The 22119-nt window shown below is 39.1% G+C and overlaps 2 non-coding genes across 2 annotated transcripts; both read right to left on the minus strand.

Annotated features, from left to right (window-relative positions):
- Window positions 1-9958: 9958 nt before the first annotated feature.
- Window positions 9959-10065, minus strand: LOC145071624 (small nucleolar RNA R71). Its single transcript, XR_013690630.1, has one exon. It is a non-coding gene; the product is annotated as a small nucleolar RNA R71 (small nucleolar RNA).
- An 8471-nt stretch (window positions 10066-18536) lies between these two features.
- LOC145071625 (small nucleolar RNA R71) lies at window positions 18537-18643 on the minus strand. The gene has a single exon (XR_013690631.1). It is a non-coding gene; the product is annotated as a small nucleolar RNA R71 (small nucleolar RNA).
- Between the last annotated feature and the right edge of the window lie 3476 nt (window positions 18644-22119).

Below are 22119 nucleotides of genomic sequence, written 5' to 3' on the forward strand. Positions count from 1 at the left end.
TTTTTGCTGCTAGGAAAGATATGGCGGAAATGGCGGAGTAAGTATTGAATGAACTACCAGGAAAGAAGGGCGATTCGGGAAGCATCTCGATTCCTTGCCAATTTGGAAATATACTTTCCACTCAAGCATTGACTGATTTGGGTGCAAGCATTAACTTAATGCCTTTTTCTTTCTTCAAGAAGCTAAATTTACCGGAGCCAAGGCCTGTGAATATGAAGATCCATTTAGCGGATAAGACGATTATTCGTCCAAGAGGTGTTTGTGAAGATCTCCTCATTAAGGTGGATAAATTTATATTCCCCATGGACTTTGTAGTGCTTGATATGGAAGAAGACCCCAAAATTCCAATTATTTTGGGGAGACCATTTTTAAATACCGCATGCGCATTGATAGATGTATGCGAGTCCACACTAACATTGAGGGTAGGAGATGAGTCAGCAGTGTTTAAAGCTCTACCAGAGATTAAGCAAAAAAAAGCAAGAAAAGAAAACGTTTCCTTCATTGATTTGGATGATGAAATACTACAAAAAGAACTTGTACTCTTGCAAGAAGAAGATCCAAGTAAGCTTTTGCTATCGTCTGAAGGAAACTTTGATGCTGATAAGGACTTAGAAGAGATGAAGAGGTTGCTTGGGGGAGCTGATCCAGAAGAAACAAAGGATTTTATGGAATACGCTCCGACTCGCTGAGTCGCTTTAACAGACTCGATGAGTCCCGTCGAAAAGTGCAGAAAAGAAGACAACCTTGACTTGCTTGTTACCAGCTCCTTGCATGTTCTTGACATGAAGATCTGTCCTAATACTTTGGAAGGTCCAGCAGCAGATGGCGGAGTTTTTGAAAAACATTATGACTTCCAAAATGTTCAAATAGCTTACCTTAATTCAATTATACAAGAAGATGAGGGAACTTAACTTGACGAGGAGGCAAGCTTGGGAGAAAAGGAGAATGCTAAGGCGTGGAATGGTAATACTAATAACTCATCCACAAATAGAGTGATCAAGTTAATCAAACCTTGAGCCCGAGTGTTTTCTACATATGAAGTCATTAAGTTTGAAGAAAAGGAAGTTCAAAGGATGGGTCCGAAGAGTGGGGAGAAGAAAAAGAAGGCTGGAAAACAGATCAAACATTCAATTAAAGAAGATGCCACACGGAAAAAGAGAGAAGAATTGAGACGTGCATACAAGAAGAAGATACACGTTTACAAGACGAAGTATAAACCGCAAAAGATAAAGCGTGAGTTCCCGATGTAGCACAACAAAGAAACATAGAGCGGGAAGGAGTCCAGCTAACGACTCCTTAAAAAGAAGAGCTTAGCGGGAGGCAACCCGTCATTAGAGTTTGATTTCTTTTATTTTTACTTTTTCATTTTTAGGATTTTTAAATCTTCATCTTCTTCAAAATGAATGATTGAGGGCCTGCATGGTTTGAGTGTGGGGTGGGTTGAAGTTAATTTTTAAGAGGAAATAGAGTTTTATAAAACTTATTATTAGTTTTTGAAAAAGAAAAATCAGTGACTCGGCGAGTGGGGTGACTTACTCGACGAGTCCATTCAAAACTCAGAGATCTAAAATCACGACACGACTTGGCGAGTCGAACCCCGACTCGATGAGTCGACATTATTTACTAAAAAAAGAGGATAATAAATATTTTACATTAGGTAAATAGGGGTTTAACCCTAATTTCAAACACACACAACCGACACACTCAACGGGTGCATCTCTCTCTCAAATATTTTCTTTCTCCCCATTTTCTTCCATTGTCTTCCAAGTTTTGAAATCTAGTAATCAAGGTATGTAATCTCTTCTATTTTACTGTTAAAGTTTCAATTTTTAGTGTTTTAAAGTGTTAATTTTGAAAATCTAGGATTTTTTAGGGTTTTGATTTTCACTCAATTAGGATGTTTTACATGAAATTTCTTGCACTAGTATACTGTATGAACATCCCGAGACAAACCCCAGTAGGAAATTTTGAGTTTTTATGGTCGAATTTCGCTCGACCCGTCGACTGACTCGCGCAGTTCATCCGACTCGCCGAGTCGTTCATGGACTCGACGAGTCTAGTCTGGGACCCAGATGGAATCTGTTTTGATGTTTTTCTGTATCTTCTGGGTTGTTTGTTCTTTGTTTTGCAGGAACATTGAGAAACAGCTAGGACAACTTGCACATCAAGTAAACGAGAGAAGACCGGGTGAACTTCCAAGTAAAACCGAGAATAATCTGAGAATGGAGAATGTGAATGCTATAACCTCCAGCTATGGAAAAATTTTCACTCCTATGACCCCTGCACAAATTGTCTCAACTAAGGTGCATGCAGAAAAGACAGAAGATTCGAGTTCAGCTAAACCCGACCAGACTCGCCAAGTCCCTCTAATAGACTCGACGAGTCCGTGCCCTGATCACAAATCCGTTGTTTCCTTAAAGCCTTACAACCCTCCTTTGCCATTCCCAATCAGAGCCATACATGATGAAAAGGTTAAAGCATACAGAGCTTTCATGGAACATGTTAAATCCCTTCAAGTCAACATTCCATTTGTTGAAACAATGCTTCAAACACCCAAATATTTGAACTTGCTTAAGGGACTTTTTGCTGCTAGGAAAGATATGGCGGAAATGGCGGAGTAAGTATTGAATGAACTACCAGGAAAGAAGGGCGATTCGGGAAGCATCTCGATTCCTTGCCAATTTGGAAATATACTTTCCACTCAAGCATTGACTGATTCGGGTGCAAGCATTAACTTAATGCCTTTTTCTTTCTTCAAGAAGCTAAATTTACCGGAGCCAAGGCCTGTGAATATGAAGATCCATTTAGCGGATAAGACGATTATTCGTCCATGAGGTGTTTGTGAAGATCTCCTCATTAAGGTGGATAAATTTATATTCCCCATGGACTTTGTAGTGCTTGATATGGAAGAAGACCCCAAAATTCCAATTATTTTGGGGAGACCATTTTTAAATACCGCATGCGCATTGATAGATGTATGCGAGTCCACACTAACATTGAGGGTAGGAGATGAGTCAGCAGTGTTTAAAGCTCTACCAGAGATTAAGCAAAAAAAAGCAAGAAAAGAAAACGTTTCCTTCATTGATTTGGATGATGAAATACTACAAAAAGAACTTGTACTCTTGCAAGAAGAAGATCCAAGTAAGCTTTTGCTATCGTCTGAAGGAAACTTTGATGCTGATAAGGACTTAGAAGAGATGAAGAGGTTGCTTGGGGGAGCTGATCCAGAAGAAACAAAGGATTTTATGGAATACGCTCCGACTCGCTGAGTCGCTTTAACAGACTCGATGAGTCCCGTCGAAAAGTGCAGAAAAGAAGACAACCTTGACTTGCTTGTTACCAGCTCCTTGCATGTTCTTGACATGAAGATCTGTCCTAATACTTTGGAAGGTCCAGCAGCAGATGGCGGAGTTTTTGAAAAACATTATGACTTCCAAAATGTTCAAATAGCTTACCTTAATTCAATTATACAAGAAGATGAGGGAACTTAACTTGACGAGGAGGCAAGCTTGGGAGAAAAGGAGAATGCTAAGGCGTGGAATGGTAATACTAATAACTCATCCACAAATAGAGTGATCAAGTTAATCAAACCTTGAGCCCGAGTGTTTTCTACATATGAAGTCATTAAGTTTGAAGAAAAGGAAGTTCAAAGGATGGGTCCGAAGAGTGGGGAGAAGAAAAAGAAGGCTGGAAAACAGATCAAACATTCAATTAAAGAAGATGCCACACGGAAAAAGAGAGAAGAATTGAGACGTGCATACAAGAAGAAGATACACGTTTACAAGACGAAGTATAAACCGCAAAAGATAAAGCGTGAGTTCCCGATGTAGCACAACAAAGAAACATAGAGCGGGAAGGAGTCCAGCTAACGACTCCTTAAAAAGAAGAGCTTAGCGGGAGGCAACCCGTCATTAGAGTTTGATTTCTTTTATTTTTACTTTTTCATTTTTAGGATTTTTAAATCTTCATCTTCTTCAAAATGAATGATTGAGGGCCTGCATGGTTTGAGTGTGGGGTGGGTTGAAGTTAATTTTTAAGAGGAAATAGAGTTTTATAAAACTTATTATTAGTTTTTGAAAAAGAAAAATCAGTGACTCGGCGAGTGGGGTGACTTACTCGACGAGTCCATTCAAAACTCAGAGATCTAAAATCACGACACGACTTGGCGAGTCGAACCCCGACTCGATGAGTCGACGTTATTTACTAAAAAAAGAGGATAATAAATATTTTACATTAGGTAAATAGGGGTTTAACCCTAATTTCAAACACACACAACCGACACACTCAACGGGTGCATCTCTCTCTCAAATTTTTTCTTTCTCCCCATTTTCTTCCATTGTCTTCCAAGTTTTGAAATCTAGTAATCAAGGTATGTAATCTCTTCTATTTTACTGTTAAAGTTTCAATTTTTAGTGTTTTAAAGTGTTAATTTTGAAAATCTAGGATTTTTTAGGGTTTTGATTTTCACTCAATTAGGATGTTTTACATGAAATTTCTTGCACTAGTATACTGTATGAACATCCCGAGACAAACCCCAGTAGGAAATTTTGAGTTTTTATGGTCGAATTTCGCTCGACCCGTCGACTGACTCGCGCAGTTCATCCGACTCGCCGAGTCGTTCATGGACTCGACGAGTCTAGTCTGGGACCCAGATGGAATCTGTTTTGATGTTTTTCTGTATCTTCTGGGTTGTTTGTTCTTTGTTTTGCAGGAACAATGTTTTCAAGAGGACAAAGCTCTTGTGGAAACCAAGGAGATTTTCCTTGGTTGAATTTCCCTCAGATTGAATCTGCTTCCACGACGACAAAATGGGGGAAGAGGTTGGTTGAGATCAGGAAGAAGGAGGTTTATGTACCTAATAGGATTGACTGGGATTGGTTAAAGAGTTTCTTATATGAGGAAGAGTTGGCGCCTTACCTTTTTAAGTAATTCACTTACGATGGGGTGTCAATTATATGTGATGGATGGAGCCGATTTTTCAGAATTCAAGAGCCTGTGTTTCATGAACTCTGCTGGGAATTTTTCTCCACGGTATCTTTCCGAGGAGGAGATGATTGCTGCCACCCCGAGAGCTTTAGTTTTTGTCTTGGGGGCGAATTCCATCAATGTTCTGTCATTGAACTTGCATACCGATTGGGGATTTATGACCAACCATTGGTCGCTACTGCTGTCTTCTGCGCCTTCTTGGAACAATATCATAAGGTGTTCCCCGACAGTGTTACAAGTATTGGTTGGTGGAACACAATCGCCAACAAATTATATATTCCGAAATCGGCTCAAGAAGGGAGCATTAGGTCACCCACACACCGCCTCATCCACCGCCTTATCTCCACTACAATCAATCAAAGAAAGGACGACGACAAGGTTTCCAACCTTGACGTATTTTATCTTTGGAGTATCATCACGCCCGAAACCTTCTGCAACATTCCATGGTGTTTGGCCTCTTACTTGGCGGAGGGAGCGGTCAAGGATCGCAAAACTTCGAAGATTAACGGTGGAATGTTCGTGACCCGGTTAGCCAACTCCTATGGGTTGATGACCCACGGTGCATGGAACTTGATGACAATGATTCCTGTCCCTCCCTTTAATCCTATTCTTTTTCGTAGGGAAAGAATTATTGAAGATTATGGCGATGGTCATTATGCTATCCCGCGTGACAATCCGGTGGTCGTGCCCGAGGCACCGGGAAGGAGGGTTAGATCGAGATGTGAGCGAGAAGTGGAGGGGAAACCGCCGGTGATTCCGGTGGACAATGATGAAGTGCCAATGGATTGGTATAATGTCAAGATGAGGAGGCTCCAAGATCAAATGGCAAGGGGTATAAATTTCAGCAATGAATCCCACGTGCGGCTTTTTGACCATTTCCATATTCCACACATTGATGGGGGTAACTTTCCCTACATTCCTTCTTGGGACGAGATCATTAATGCAAGGCGGAGTGGAGCTGATGGGAGTAGAGTTGCACATGGCAATGATGAGGAAGAGGATGATGATTAGTTTTTTTTATGTCTTATGGAACAATTTTTATTTGTTTTTTTTATTTTGTTTAGTGTGTTTTGAATTGTTAATTAGGACTTAAATTCATGTGTTTGATGTTTTATTTGCCTTGGTGACTTTTAGATTTTGGATTAGGAATGCTTGCATAAAGGGTTTAGAGTTTGAGAGGAAGAAAAAAAGTGGAAAAGAGTCAAGAAAGGGCGAAGTTTAGAGTTAAGGTGTCGAGTCCGGTCCTAAGGGACATGAGTGAATAATTCTAGAAGTTATGGGAAGTTTTTGAGATTTATCACAAGCTAGAACAAGTGCATAACGTTTATTTTTCCACCCAACACAGACTCACCGAGTGCACTAAGCAAACTCGACGAGTCATAATATATATGTTCACACTTTCGAGACTTTCCGCAACTATACTCAATGAGTCGTTTATATGACTCGACGAGTCACTTATTTTTACACCGTGAAGACTGCTGATTCGATGCTGTTGGACATACCACTTGACCACTTATTCTTTGCAATCAATTCCTGAAGATTTTACAGTATTTTTCCTGCACATTTGGAGCTGCTCACATACGATTTGATGCCCAAGACATGGATAACTTGTTCACATGTCTAAAGTCGATTGAAGTAAGAGCTTAATAGAAGATGATCAGCCTAGCGACTGCTACCCCAGGGGAGTTTGTTCCAATTCCCTTTACATTTCATGTTTTTATTTTTCATGCATAACATGCAATGAGGACATTGCATAAAATAAGTGTGGGGTAGGGGGTTGATGTCATCTTAGTAAATACAGAATCCTAATGTCCTAATTTAGGTTAATTTTTAAATTTTTGCATACCAAAAATGTTACTTAGGATTTAATTTAGAAAATTTTGGTAAAAAGTAATTAGGATTCCATGTTAGAGTTATGTTGATGATTGCATGAAGACTCAAATGTTTAGTTGAGCCTATATACGTTCTAGTGCATTTGTGGCTTCCTTATTCCAGTGAAATCATGGGACAAAAACATGACCTTGCTTAGCCTGAAGGATGCAATATGTTTAGCATCGTGTACCAAAAATGTATCCAGGAAAATTATTATCATTAACCAATAAAGGTTGAAGTTGAGCGCCTCTGCTTAAACATGTAGGGTTTTGAGTGAAAAAAAGTGAGGTACATGTAAAAAAAAGAGAGAATTGCAAGAAAATTTTGAAGAATTTTGGAGCAACTAAAGTGAAGATTAAATGATCAAAATTCCAAGAGTTCAAAAATTGAAGATACCAAAAATCAAATCAAACAAGGTGGTGAATTCAAAGAAATCAAAGATCAAATTATCAAGGAAGTGAAGAATTCAAAAGAGCTCCATAATGGTATCATAAATTGTAATTCTAGATTATGTATGCTTGGGTTGCTCAACCAAAAATACCTTGAGGATAGGAGGTTTTCTGCAGATGGATTCGGAGGGATGCATAAAATGAGCATTGTTCGGGATAAGTGGGCGAATGTTTATGAGGATTGTGAGTATTTGGAGTATGGGGGGTTATTAGGAAAATTTTTAGACACAAATGCATGCATTGTGGTCTTGGCATAATGGCTGGGTTGGATTGATGTTGTCCTATGTGATTCTAATGTGCTAAAATTTAGTTTTGCTTGAGGGCAAGCAAAAGTCAAGTGTGGGATATTTTGATATCTGCATATTTAGCCTTATAATAAGTATATGTTTTTATCATTTATTAGCTAATTTATTGTATATCATGGACAAAAGATACTTCAAAGTGTTTGAATTATGTTTTCAATCCAAAAGCGAAGCTCGGAAGTAGGAGAAGCGGTTGGGAGCTCGAGAGTTGAACAAAGAAGAAAAAGGCTAAACATACAAGGGAATCTGCGAGTAGCATCGAAGATTCGAGAGGATAAAGACTCCGTGACTTACCGTGTACAGGAATTAAGGGATGGACTCGGCAAGTTGGTCATGGACTCGGCGAGTTGGTTCGAATCTATAAAAACGACTGTCTAGATCGACAGAAGGTATTCTGGAACCTTTTTGGAGAAAAGAACTGCGATTAGAGAGTCAGAAGAACCCTAGAGATCGAAGATACAACCTATAATTCAATTTCGAAGGAGATTTGAGGCAAATTCTCATCATTCTACTTAATCTATTGTTTTCAATCATGGTTAGACAATTAGAATTCGTTTTATTGTTGTTAATTACCTCAATCATGAGCTAAAACTCTTAAACTTCTGTTTGGGGATACAATATTGAAACTATGGTTTGATTTATGGTAGGATTAATTCAATATTGGTGATTTTGTTGATTTTAGCTTGTTAAAGAACCTTGTGTGTGAATGATAACTATTTTTCTGTTGATAGGAAGATAATTAAATAGTATGAACATCTTTTAATTGTCAACCTCATATGTTTATGTGACCACTTTATCATATGTCTAGGATTAACGAATGTGAAACTAGAATTAATAGAAAATTAGGTAAATTCATGTGTGAGCTTGTGTGATGACCATCAACAAGAGGTTAACTAAAGGACCAAATTAGTTAGCTATTACAAGTCTAAGTTAACCCGAATAAATAATCTAGTGAATTAAATTAAATTAGACAACTGATCACTGTTTGAGTTAGTTTGTTCTCTAAGGATTAGTGTAGCGAATGTAAAGCTAATCACTTTAATCGGTAGCCAATAGAAGAATTAATCCATTGCACGAGTACCATAATATCAACCATATGATCAATTGAGTTGAACTAAACAGAAGTTCCTTTCGTCATTGAATTTAGTTGAATCTTTGCTTTTCTAGTTTTTAGTTTAAGTGATAGTTAGTAAGTTTCTAGTCTTGTAAAACTAGAGAAAACCCCTTATTATTATTTAATTTAGATAAAATTAGTCTTTAGTTTTAATTTACCGTTCCCTGTGTTCGATACCCTACTTATTTAGTTTTACCACAATTGATAGGTCTACTGCCTTTGTGTGTTCATTTTATAATTAAAAGTAGGTTTAAAACTAGTTGAGTTTACACACATCAAGTTTTTGGCGCCGTTGCCGGGGAACAGTTCTAAATTAGCATTAATTTCTATTTTTATCGATCCTTTGTGTGGGATTTCTATTAAACAAAGCAAATTATTAGGAAATTTAGTAGTTATTATAAGTTTTAATAAATATTCGTTTTAATAAGTAATTAGAATTTTTTTTCTGTTGTTACCTTGAACTCACCGAGTGCACTCGAAGCAACTCGGCGAGTCCATCGCTGATTCACAGTTTCAGTTTTTATTTTATTTTTGTTCTTTTTACGCGTTTTTCTTGTTTTATTTGGAGTTGTTTCATGACCCGAGGATCTGATACACCTCTGGTCCCTCCTCTCGAAGACCCGAAATTCGCACTAAGGAGGAACAAAGGAAAATCCGTTTCTTCAAAGAATTCGCCACTAAAGAACCTTAAGTCCGTTTTCAGCAAGAAGAAGAGCAGTAAATCAGGAGCATCCAGCGCCTCTGTAGCAATCGAAGACCCGGTTAAAGAAGACACCAAGTACGAGACCAAGGAAGAAGAAGAACCTAAATACGAGCAAGAATCCGATTTTGAGGACGATTTAGCTATTACTATGGCTAATATCGATGAAGTCCCCATGGGGGAATGGAAGAAGAGGATGCGTGACGATACCGGCCCGGGACTTGTGCAACTCGCAATTCCCGCTACTGCTACTTTCGAGCTAAAGGGCCATATTCTCGCTCAACTCAAGGAGATTCCCTTTTATGGAAAAGACCACGAAGATGCCTACAAGCACCATGATGAAGTCAATGATGTAGTTGATTACTTCAATGTTCCAAATGTGCCACGCGAGACCCAGCTACTTCATATGCTTCCAGTCACGTTCAAGGGTGTTGCAAGGGATTGGCTCAAGTCACTTCCCCTCGGGTCGGTCACCACATGGGCTAAGATGAAAGAGGAATTCATAGACCATTTTTGCCCATCTTCTAAAATAGCCAAGTTGAAGAAATCTATTGCCAACTTCGAGCAACAACCCGGAGAGTCCCTTTATGAGGCATGGGAGAGGTACAAAGGTCTTCTCAAAAATTGCCCACACCATGACCTTAATAGCCAACAAGAAGTCTCCATCTTCTATGATGGAGTCAATGTTACCACAAGGCAATTGCTCGACTCGCAAGGCCCGCTCACAAAGAAGGCACCCCCGGTAATCAAGGAATTAATTGAAGAATTCTCTAAACATTCTAGAGAATACCACAACCCAAGAAATGAAGTAAGTTGGGGGTAGTGAACTCGGTCAATGATGGCATGGCAGCGATGATGGCTAAGCTCGATAGTTTAGATAGAAGGATGACAAAAATGGATCAAACAATCCATGTTGTTCGAGTTGGATACGAGAACTGTAGAGGACCTCATCTCACGAAGGATTGTGACTTGGATGAAAATGGAAACAAGAAGGCGCAAGTGTTCTACTCAAGCGGCGACAGATACGACGAGAATTGGCGGAAACCCAAGAAGGAATGGCTCCCATATGAAGAATATAAAAAGGCAAAGGAAGAGAAATATAAGCAAAAAGAGAGGGGTTACTATCAAAAGGAAGAACCGGTGGTGGAAAAGAGAGCTGACTTAGAAGAAGTGTTCACAAGATTTATAGCCGCGTCCGAGAAAAGACACAATGATCATGATGCTGCAATACAAGAGACCAGAACTATACTTAGGAATCAGCAAGCATATATTCTCAACATTGAGAAACAGCTAGGACAACTTGCACATCAAGTAAACGAGAGAAGACCGGGTGAACTTCCAAGTAAAACCGAGAATAATCTGAGAATGGAGAATGTGAATGCTATAACCTCCAGCTATGGAAAAATTTTCACTCCTATGACCCCTGCACAAATTGTCTCAACTAAGGTGCATGCAGAAAAGACAGAAGATTCGAGTTCAGCTAAACCCGACCAGACTCGCCAAGTCCCTCTAATAGACTCGACGAGTCCGTGCCCTGATCACAAATCCGTTGTTTCCTTAAAGCCTTACAACCCTCCTTTGCCATTCCCAATCAGAGCCATACATGATGAAAAGGTTAAAGCATACAGAGCTTTCATGGAACATGTTAAATCCCTTCAAGTCAACATTCCATTTGTTGAAACAATGCTTCAAACACCCAAATATTTGAACTTGCTTAAGGGACTTTTTGCTGCTAGGAAAGATATGGCGGAAATGGCGGAGTAAGTATTGAATGAACTACCAGGAAAGAAGGGCGATTCGGGAAGCATCTCGATTCCTTGCCAATTTGGAAATATACTTTCCACTCAAGCATTGACTGATTCGGGTGCAAGCATTAACTTAATGCCTTTTTCTTTCTTCAAGAAGCTAAATTTACCGGAGCCAAGGCCTGTGAATATGAAGATCCATTTAGCGGATAAGACGATTATTCGTCCAAGAGGTGTTTGTGAAGATCTCCTCATTAAGGTGGATAAATTTATATTCCCCATGGACTTTGTAGTGCTTGATATGGAAGAAGACCCCAAAATTCCAATTATTTTGGGGAGACCATTTTTAAATACCGCATGCGCATTGATAGATGTATGCGAGTCCACACTAACATTGAGGGTAGGAGATGAGTCAGCAGTGTTTAAAGCTCTACCAGAGATTAAGCAAAAAAAAGCAAGAAAAGAAAACGTTTCCTTCATTGATTTGGATGATGAAATACTACAAAAAGAACTTGTACTCTTGCAAGAAGAAGATCCAAGTAAGCTTTTGCTATCGTCTGAAGGAAACTTTGATGCTGATAAGGACTTAGAAGAGATGAAGAGGTTGCTTGGGGGAGCTGATCCAGAAGAAACAAAGGATTTTATGGAATACGCTCCGACTCGCTGAGTCGCTTTAACAGACTCGATGAGTCCCGTCGAAAAGTGCAGAAAAGAAGACAACCTTGACTTGCTTGTTACCAGCTCCTTGCATGTTCTTGACATGAAGATCTGTCCTAATACTTTGGAAGGTCCAGCAGCAGATGGCGGAGTTTTTGAAAAACATTATGACTTCCAAAATGTTCAAATAGCTTACCTTAATTCAATTATACAAGAAGATGAGGGAACTTAACTTGACGAGGAGGCAAGCTTGGGAGAAAAGGAGAATGCTAAGGCGTGGAATGGTAATACTAATAACTCATCCACAAATAGAGTGATCAAGTTAATCAAACCTTGAGCCCGAGTGTTTTCTACATATGAAGTCATTAAGTTTGAAGAAAAGGAAGTTCAAAGGATGGGTCCGAAGAGTGGGGAGAAGAAAAAGAAGGCTGGAAAACAGATCAAACATTCAATTAAAGAAGATGCCACACGGAAAAAGAGAGAAGAATTGAGACGTGCATACAAGAAGAAGATACACGTTTACAAGACGAAGTATAAACCGCAAAAGATAAAGCGTGAGTTCCCGATGTAGCACAACAAAGAAACATAGAGCGGGAAGGAGTCCAGCTAACGACTCCTTAAAAAGAAGAGCTTAGCGGGAGGCAACCCGTCATTAGAGTTTGATTTCTTTTATTTTTACTTTTTCATTTTTAGGATTTTTAAATCTTCATCTTCTTCAAAATGAATGATTGAGGGCCTGCATGGTTTGAGTGTGGGGTGGGTTGAAGTTAATTTTTAAGAGGAAATAGAGTTTTATAAAACTTATTATTAGTTTTTGAAAAAGAAAAATCAGTGACTCGGCGAGTGGGGTGACTTACTCGACGAGTCCATTCAAAACTCAGAGATCTAAAATCACGACACGACTTGGCGAGTCGAACCCCGACTCGATGAGTCGACATTATTTACTAAAAAAAGAGGATAATAAATATTTTACATTAGGTAAATAGGGGTTTAACCCTAATTTCAAACACACACAACCGACACACTCAACGGGTGCATCTCTCTCTCAAATTTTTTCTTTCTCCCCATTTTCTTCCATTGTCTTCCAAGTTTTGAAATCTAGTAATCAAGGTATGTAATCTCTTCTATTTTACTGTTAAAGTTTCAATTTTTAGTGTTTTAAAGTGTTAATTTTGAAAATCTAGGATTTTTTAGGGTTTTGATTTTCACTCAATTAGGATGTTTTACATGAAATTTCTTGCACTAGTATACTGTATGAACATCCCGAGACAAACCCCAGTAGGAAATTTTGAGTTTTTATGGTCGAATTTCGCTCGACCCGTCGACTGACTCGCGCAGTTCATCCGACTCGCCGAGTCGTTCATGGACTCGACGAGTCTAGTCTGGGACCCAGATGGAATCTGTTTTGATGTTTTTCTGTATCTTCTGGGTTGTTTGTTCTTTGTTTTGCAGGAACAATGTTTTCAAGAGGACAAAGCTCTTGTGGAAACCAAGGAGATTTTCCTTGGTTGAATTTCCCTCAGATTGAATCTGCTTCCACGACGACAAAATGGGGGAAGAGGTTGGTTGAGATCAGGAAGAAGGAGGTTTATGTACCTAATAGGATTGACTGGGATTGGTTAAAGAGTTTCTTATATGAGGAAGAGTTGGCGCCTTACCTTTTTAAGTAATTCACTTACGATGGGGTGTCAATTATATGTGATGGATGGAGCCGATTTTTCAGAATTCAAGAGCCTGTGTTTCATGAACTCTGCTGGGAATTTTTCTCCACGGTATCTTTCCGAGGAGGAGATGATTGCTGCCACCCCGAGAGCTTTAGTTTTTGTCTTGGGGGCGAATTCCATCAATGTTCTGTCATTGAACTTGCATACCGATTGGGGATTTATGACCAACCATTGGTCGCTACTGCTGTCTTCTGCGCCTTCTTGGAACAATATCATAAGGTGTTCCCCGACAGTGTTACAAGTATTGGTTGGTGGAACACAATCGCCAACAAATTATATATTCCGAAATCGGCTCAAGAAGGGAGCATTAGGTCACCCACACACCGCCTCATCCACCGCCTTATCTCCACTACAATCAATCAAAGAAAGGACGACGACAAGGTTTCCAACCTTGACGTATTTTATCTTTGGAGTATCATCACGCCCGAAACCTTCTGCAACATTCCATGGTGTTTGGCCTCTTACTTGGCGGAGGGAGCGGTCAAGGATCGTAAAACTTCGAAGATTAACGGTGGAATGTTCGTGACCCGGTTAGCCAACTCCTATGGGTTGATGACCCACGGTGCATGGAACTTGATGACAATGATTCCTGTCCCTCCCTTTAATCCTATTCTTTTTCGTAGGGAAAGAATTATTGAAGATTATGGCGATGGTCATTATGCTATCCCGCGTGACGATCCGGTGGTCGTGCCCGAGGCACCGGGAAGGAGGGTTAGATCGAGATGTGAGCGAGAAGTGGAGGGGAAACCGCCGGTGATTCCGGTGGACAATGATGAAGTGCCAATGGATTGGTATAATGTCAAGATGAGGAGGCTCCAAGATCAAATGGCAAGGGGTATAAATTTCAGCAATGAATCCCACGTGCGGCTTTTTGACCATTTCCATATTCCACACATTGATGGGGGTAACTTTCCCTACATTCCTTCTTGGGACGAGATCATTAATGCAAGGCGGAGTGGAGCTGATGGGAGTAGAGTTGCACATGGCAATGATGAGGAAGAGGATGATGATTAGTTTTTTTTATGTCTTATGGAACAATTTTTATTTGTTTTTTTTATTTTGTTTAGTGTGTTTTGAATTGTTAATTAGGACTTAAATTCATGTGTTTGATGTTTTATTTGCCTTGGTGACTTTTAGATTTTGGATTAGGAATGCTTGCATAAAGGGTTTAGAGTTTGAGAGGAAGAAAAAAAGTGGAAAAGAGTCAAGAAAGGGCGAAGTTTAGAGTTAAGGTGTCGAGTCCGGTCCTAAGGGACATGAGTGAATAATTCTAGAAGTTATGGGAAGTTTTTGAGATTTATCACAAGCTAGAACAAGTGCATAACGTTTATTTTTCCACCCAACACAGACTCACCGAGTGCACTAAGCAAACTCGACGAGTCATAATATATATGTTCACACTTTCGAGACTTTCCGCAACTATACTCAATGAGTCGTTTATATGACTCGACGAGTCACTTATTTTTACACCGTGAAGACTGCTGATTCGATGCTGTTGGACATACCACTTGACCACTTATTCTTTGCAATCAATTCCTGAAGATTTTACAGTATTTTTCCTGCACATTTGGAGCTGCTCACATACGATTTGATGCCCAAGACATGGATAACTTGTTCACATGTCTAAATTCGATTGAAGTAAGAGCTTAATAGAAGATGATCAGCCTAGCGACTGCTACCCCAGGGGAGTTTGTTCCAATTCCCTTTACATTTCATGTTTTTATTTTTCATGCATAACATGCAATGAGGACATTGCATAAAATAAGTGTGGGGTAGGGGGTTGATGTCATCTTAGTAAATACAGAATCCTAATGTCCTAATTTAGGTTAATTTTTAAATTTTTGCATACCAAAAATGTTACTTAGGATTTAATTTAGAAAATTTTGGTAAAAAGTAATTAGGATTCCATGTTAGAGTTATGTTGATGATTGCATGAAGACTCAAATGTTTAGTTGAGCCTATATACGTTCTAGTGCATTTGTGGCTTCCTTATTCCAGTGAAATCATGGGACAAAAACATGACCTTGCTTAGCCTGAAGGATGCAATATGTTTAGCATCGTGTACCAAAAATGTATCCAGGAAAATTATTATCATTAACCAATAAAGGTTGAAGTTGAGCGCCTCTGCTTAAACATGTAGGGTTTTGAGTGAAAAAAAGTGAGGTACATGTAAAAAAAAGAGAGAATTGCAAGAAAATTTTGAAGAATTTTGGAGCAACTAAAGTGAAGATTAAATGATCAAAATTCCAAGAGTTCAAAAATTGAAGATACCAAAAATCAAATCAAACAAGGTGGTGAATTCAAAGAAATCAAAAATCAAATTATCAAGGAAGTGAAGAATTCAAAAGAGCTCCATAATGGTATCATAAATTGTAATTCTAGATTATGTATGCTTGGGTTGCTCAACCAAAAATACCTTGAGGATAGGAGGTTTTCTGCAGATGGATTCGGAGGGATGCATAAAATGAGCATTGTTCGGGATAAGTGGGCGAATGTTTATGAGGATTGTGAGTATTTGGAGTATGGGGGGTTATTAGGAAAATTTTTAGACACAAATGCATGCATTGTGGTCTTGGCATAATGGCTGGGTTGGATTGATGTTGTCCTATGTGATTCTAATGTGCTAAAATTTAGTTTTGCTTGAGGGCAAGCAAAAGTCAAGTGTGGGATATTTTGATATCTGCATATTTAGCCTTATAATAAGTATATGTTTTTATCATTTATTAGCTAATTTATTGTATATCATGGACAAAAGATACTTCAAAGTGTTTGAATTATGTTTTCAATCCAAAAGCGAAGCTCGGAAGTAGGAGAAGCGGTTGGGAGCTCGAGAGTTGAACAAAGAAGAAAAAGGCTAAACATACAAGGGACTCGGCGAGTAGCATCGAAGATTCGAGAGGATAAAGACTCCGTGACTTACCGTGTACAGGAATTAAGGGATGGACTCGGCAAGTGGGTCATGGACTCGGCGAGTTGGTTCGAATCTATAAAAACGACTGTCTAGATCGACAGAAGGTATTCTGGAACCTTTTTGGAGAAAAGAACTGCGATTAGAGAGTCAGAAGAACCCTAGAGATCGAAGATACAACCTATAATTCAATTTCGAAGGAGATTTGAGGCAAATTCTCATCATTCTACTTAATCTATTGTTTTCAATCATGGTTAGACAATTAGAATTCGTTTTATTGTTGTTAATTACCTCAATCATGAGCTAAAACTCTTAAACTTCTGTTTGGGGATACAATATTGAAACTATGGTTTGATTTATGGTAGGATTAATTCAATATTGGTGATTTTGTTGATTTTAGCTTGTTAAAGAACCTTGTGTGTGAATGATAACTATTTTTCTGTTGATAGGAAGATAATTAAATAGTATGAACATCTTTTAATTGTCAACCTCATATGTTTATGTGACCACTTTATCATATGTCTAGGATTAACGAATGTGAAACTAGAATTAATAGAAAATTAGGTAAATTCATGTGTGAGCTTGTGTGATGACCATCAACAAGAGGTTAACTAAAGGACCAAATTAGTTAGCTATTACAAGTCTAAGTTAACCCGAATAAATAATCTAGTGAATTAAATTAAATTAGACAACTGATCACTGTTTGAGTTAGTTTGTTCTCTAAGGATTAGTGCAGCGAATGTAAAGCTAATCACTTTAATCGGTAGCCAATAGAAGAATTAATCCATTGCACGAGTACCATAATATCAACCATATGATCAATTGAGTTGAACTAAACAGAAGTTCCTTTCGTCATTGAATTTAGTTGAATCTTTGCTTTTCTAGTTTTTAGTTTAAGTGATAGTTAGTAAGTTTCTAGTCTTGTAAAACTAGAGAAAACCCCTTATTATTATTTAATTTAGATAAAATTAGTCTTTAGTTTTAATTTACCGTTCCCTGTGTTCGATACCCTACTTATTTAGTTTTACCACAATTGATAGGTCTACTGCCTTTGTGTGTTCATTTTATAATTAAAAGTAGGTTTAAAACTAGTTGAGTTTACACACATCAAGTTTTTGGCGCCGTTGCCGGGGAACAGTTCTAAATTAGCATTAATTTCTATTTTTATCGATCCTTTGTGTGGGATTTCTATTAAACAAAGCAAATTATTAGGAAATTTAGTAGTTATTATAAGTTTTAATAAATATTCGTTTTAATAAGTAATTAGAAATTTTTTTCTGTTGTTACCTTGAACTCACCGAGTGCACTCGAAGCAACTCGGCGAGTCCATCGCTGATTCACAGTTTCAGTTTTTATTTTATTTTTGTTCTTTTTACGCGTTTTTCTTGTTTTATTTGGAGTTGTTTCATGACCCGAGGATCTGATACACCTCTGGTCCCTCCTCTCGAAGACCCGAAATTCGCACTAAGGAGGAACAAAGGAAAATCCGTTGGAGAATCCGTTTCTTCAAAGAATTCGCCACTAAAGAACCTTAAGTCCGTTTTCAGCAAGAAGAAGAGCAGTAAATCAGGAGCATCCAGCGCCTCTGTAGCAATCGAAGACCCGGTTAAAGAAGACACCAAGTACGAGACCAAGGAAGAAGAAGAACCTAAATACGAGCAAGAATCCGATTTTGAGGACGATTTAGCTATTACTATGGCTAATATCGATGAAGTCCCCATGGGGGAATGGAAGAAGAGGATGCGTGACGATACCGGCCCGGGACTTGTGCAACTCGCAATTCCCGCTACTGCTACTTTCGAGCTAAAGGGCCATATTCTCGCTCAACTCAAGGAGATTCCCTTTTATGGAAAAGACCACGAAGATGCCTACAAGCACCATGATGAAGTCAATGATGTAGTTGATTACTTCAATGTTCCAAATGTGCCACGCGAGACCCAGCTACTTCATATGCTTCCAGTCACGTTCAAGGGTGTTGCAAGGGATTGGCTCAAGTCACTTCCCCTCGGGTCGGTCACCACATGGGCTAAGATGAAAGAGGAATTCATAGACCATTTTTGCCCATCTTCTAAAATAGCCAAGTTGAAGAAATCTATTGCCAACTTCGAGCAACAACCCGGAGAGTCCCTTTATGAGGCATGGGAGAGGTACAAAGGTCTTCTCAAAAATTGCCCACACCATGACCTTAATAGCCAACAAGAAGTCTCCATCTTCTATGATGGAGTCAATGTTACCACAAGGCAATTGCTCGACTCGCAAGGCCCGCTCACAAAGAAGGCACCCCCGGTAATCAAGGAATTAATTGAAGAATTCTCTAAACATTCTAGAGAATACCACAACCCAAGAAATGAAGTAAGTTGGGGGTAGTGAACTTGGTCAATGATGGCATGGCAGCGATGATGGCTAAGCTCGATAGTTTAGATAGAAGGATAACAAAAATGGATCAAACAATCCATGTTGTTCGAGTTGGATACGAGAACTGTAGAGGACCTCATCTCACGAAGGATTGTGACTTGGATGAAAATGGAAACAAGAAGGCGCAAGTGTTCTACTCAAGCGGCGACAGATACGACGAGAATTGGCGGAAACCCAAGAAGGAATGGCTCCCATATGAAGAATATAAAAAGGCAAAGGAAGAGAAATATAAGCAAAAAGAGAGGGGTTACTATCAAAAGGAAGAACCGGTGGTGGAAAAGAGAGCTGACTTAGAAGAAGTGTTCACAAGATTTATAGCCGCGTCCGAGAAAAGACACAATGATCATGATGCTGCAATACAAGAGACCAGAACTATACTTAGGAATCAGCAAGCATATATTCTCAACATTGAGAAACAGCTAGGACAACTTGCACATCAAGTAAACGAGAGAAGACCGGGTGAACTTCCAAGTAAAACCGAGAATAATCTGAGAATGGAGAATGTGAATGCTATAACCTCCAGCTATGGAAAAATTTTCACTCCTATGACCCCTGCACAAATTGTCTCAACTAAGGTGCATGCAGAAAAGACAGAAGATTCGAGTTCAGCTAAACCCGACCAGACTCGCCAAGTCCCTCTAATAGACTCGACGAGTCCGTGCCCTGATCACAAATCCGTTGTTTCCTTAAAGCCTTACAACCCTCCTTTGCCATTCCCAATCAGAGCCATACATGATGAAAAGGTTAAAGCATACAGAGCTTTCATGGAACATGTTAAATCCCTTCAAGTCAACATTCCATTTGTTGAAACAATGCTTCAAACACCCAAATATTTGAACTTGCTTAAGGGACTTTTTGCTGCTAGGAAAGATATGGCGGAAATGGCGGAGTAAGTATTGAATGAACTACCAGGAAAGAAGGGCGATTCGGGAAGCATCTCGATTCCTTGCCAATTTGGAAATATACTTTCCACTCAAGCATTGACTGATTCGGGTGCAAGCATTAACTTAATGCCTTTTTCTTTCTTCAAGAAGCTAAATTTACCGGAGCCAAGGCCTGTGAATATGAAGATCCATTTAGCGGATAAGACGATTATTCGTCCAAGAGGTGTTTGTGAAGATCTCCTCATTAAGGTGGATAAATTTATATTCCCCATGGACTTTGTAGTGCTTGATATGGAAGAAGACCCCAAAATTCCAATTATTTTGGGGAGACCATTTTTAAATACCGCATGCGCATTGATAGATGTATGCGAGTCCACACTAACATTGAGGGTAGGAGATGAGTCAGCAGTGTTTAAAGCTCTACCAGAGATTAAGCAAAAAAAAGCAAGAAAAGAAAACGTTTCCTTCATTGATTTGGATGATGAAATACTACAAAAAGAACTTGTACTCTTGCAAGAAGAAGATCCAAGTAAGCTTTTGCTATCGTCTGAAGGAAACTTTGATGCTGATAAGGACTTAGAAGAGATGAAGAGGTTGCTTGGGGGAGCTGATCCAGAAGAAACAAAGGATTTTATGGAATACGCTCCGACTCGCTGAGTCGCTTTAACAGACTCGATGAGTCCCGTCGAAAAGTGCAGAAAAGAAGACAACCTTGACTTGCTTGTTACCAGCTCCTTGCATGTTCTTGACATGAAGATCTGTCCTAATACTTTGGAAGGTCCAGCAGCAGATGGCGGAGTTTTTGAAAAACATTATGACTTCCAAAATGTTCAAATAGCTTACCTTAATTCAATTATACAAGAAGATGAGGGAACTTAACTTGACGAGGAGGCAAGCTTGGGAGAAAAGGAGAATGCTAAGGCGTGGAATGGTAATACTAATAACTCATCCACAAATAGAGTGATCAAGTTAATCAAACCTTGAGCCCGAGTGTTTTCTACATATGAAGTCATTAAGTTTGAAGAAAAGGAAGTTCAAAGGATGGGTCCGAAGAGTGGGGAGAAGAAAAAGAAGGCTGGAAAACAGATCAAACATTCAATTAAAGAAGATGCCACACGGAAAAAGAGAGAAGAATTGAGACGTGCATACAAGAAGAAGATACACGTTTACAAGACGAAGTATAAACCGCAAAAGATAAAGCGTGAGTTCCCGATGTAGCACAACAAAGAAACATAGAGCGGGAAGGAGTCCAGCTAACGACTCCTTAAAAAGAAGAGCTTAGCGGGAGGCAACCCGTCATTAGAGTTTGATTTCTTTTATTTTTACTTTTTCATTTTTAGGATTTTTAAATCTTCATCTTCTTCAAAATGAATGATTGAGGGCCTGCATGGTTTGAGTGTGGGGTGGGTTGAAGTTAATTTTTAAGAGGAAATAGAGTTTTATAAAACTTATTATTAGTTTTTGAAAAAGAAAAATCAGTGACTCGGCGAGTGGGGTGACTTACTCGACGAGTCCATTCAAAACTCAGAGATCTAAAATCACGACACGACTTGGCGAGTCGAACCCCGACTCGATGAGTCGACATTATTTACTAAAAAAAGAGGATAATAAATATTTTACATTAGGTAAATAGGGGTTTAACCCTAATTTCAAACACACACAACCGACACACTCAACGGGTGCATCTCTCTCTCAAATTTTTTCTTTCTCCCCATTTTCTTCCATTGTCTTCCAAGTTTTGAAATCTAGTAATCAAGGTATGTAATCTCTTCTATTTTACTGTTAAAGTTTCAATTTTTAGTGTTTTAAAGTGTTAATTTTGAAAATCTAGGATTTTTTAGGGTTTTGATTTTCACTCAATTAGGATGTTTTACATGAAATTTCTTGCACTAGTATACTGTATGAACATCCCGAGACAAACCCCAGTAGGAAATTTTGAGTTTTTATGGTCGAATTTCGCTCGACCCGTCGACTGACTCGCGCAGTTCATCCGACTCGCCGAGTCGTTCATGGACTCGACGAGTCTAGTCTGGGACCCAGATGGAATCTGTTTTGATGTTTTTCTGTATCTTCTGGGTTGTTTGTTCTTTGTTTTGCAGGAACAATGTTTTCAAGAGGACAAAGCTCTTGTGGAAACCAAGGAGATTTTCCTTGGTTGAATTTCCCTCAGATTGAATCTGCTTCCACGACGACAAAATGGGGGAAGAGGTTGGTTGAGATCAGGAAGAAGGAGGTTTATGTACCTAATAGGATTGACTGGGATTGGTTAAAGAGTTTCTTATATGAGGAAGAGTTGGCGCCTTACCTTTTTAAGTAATTCACTTACGATGGGGTGTCAATTATATGTGATGGATGGAGCCGAT

Source organism: Lactuca serriola, chromosome 8 (assembly GCF_051521515.1).
Source record: "Lactuca serriola cultivar US96UC23 chromosome 8, Lser_US96UC23_V15, whole genome shotgun sequence".
Lineage (NCBI taxonomy): Eukaryota > Viridiplantae > Streptophyta > Magnoliopsida > Asterales > Asteraceae > Lactuca > Lactuca serriola.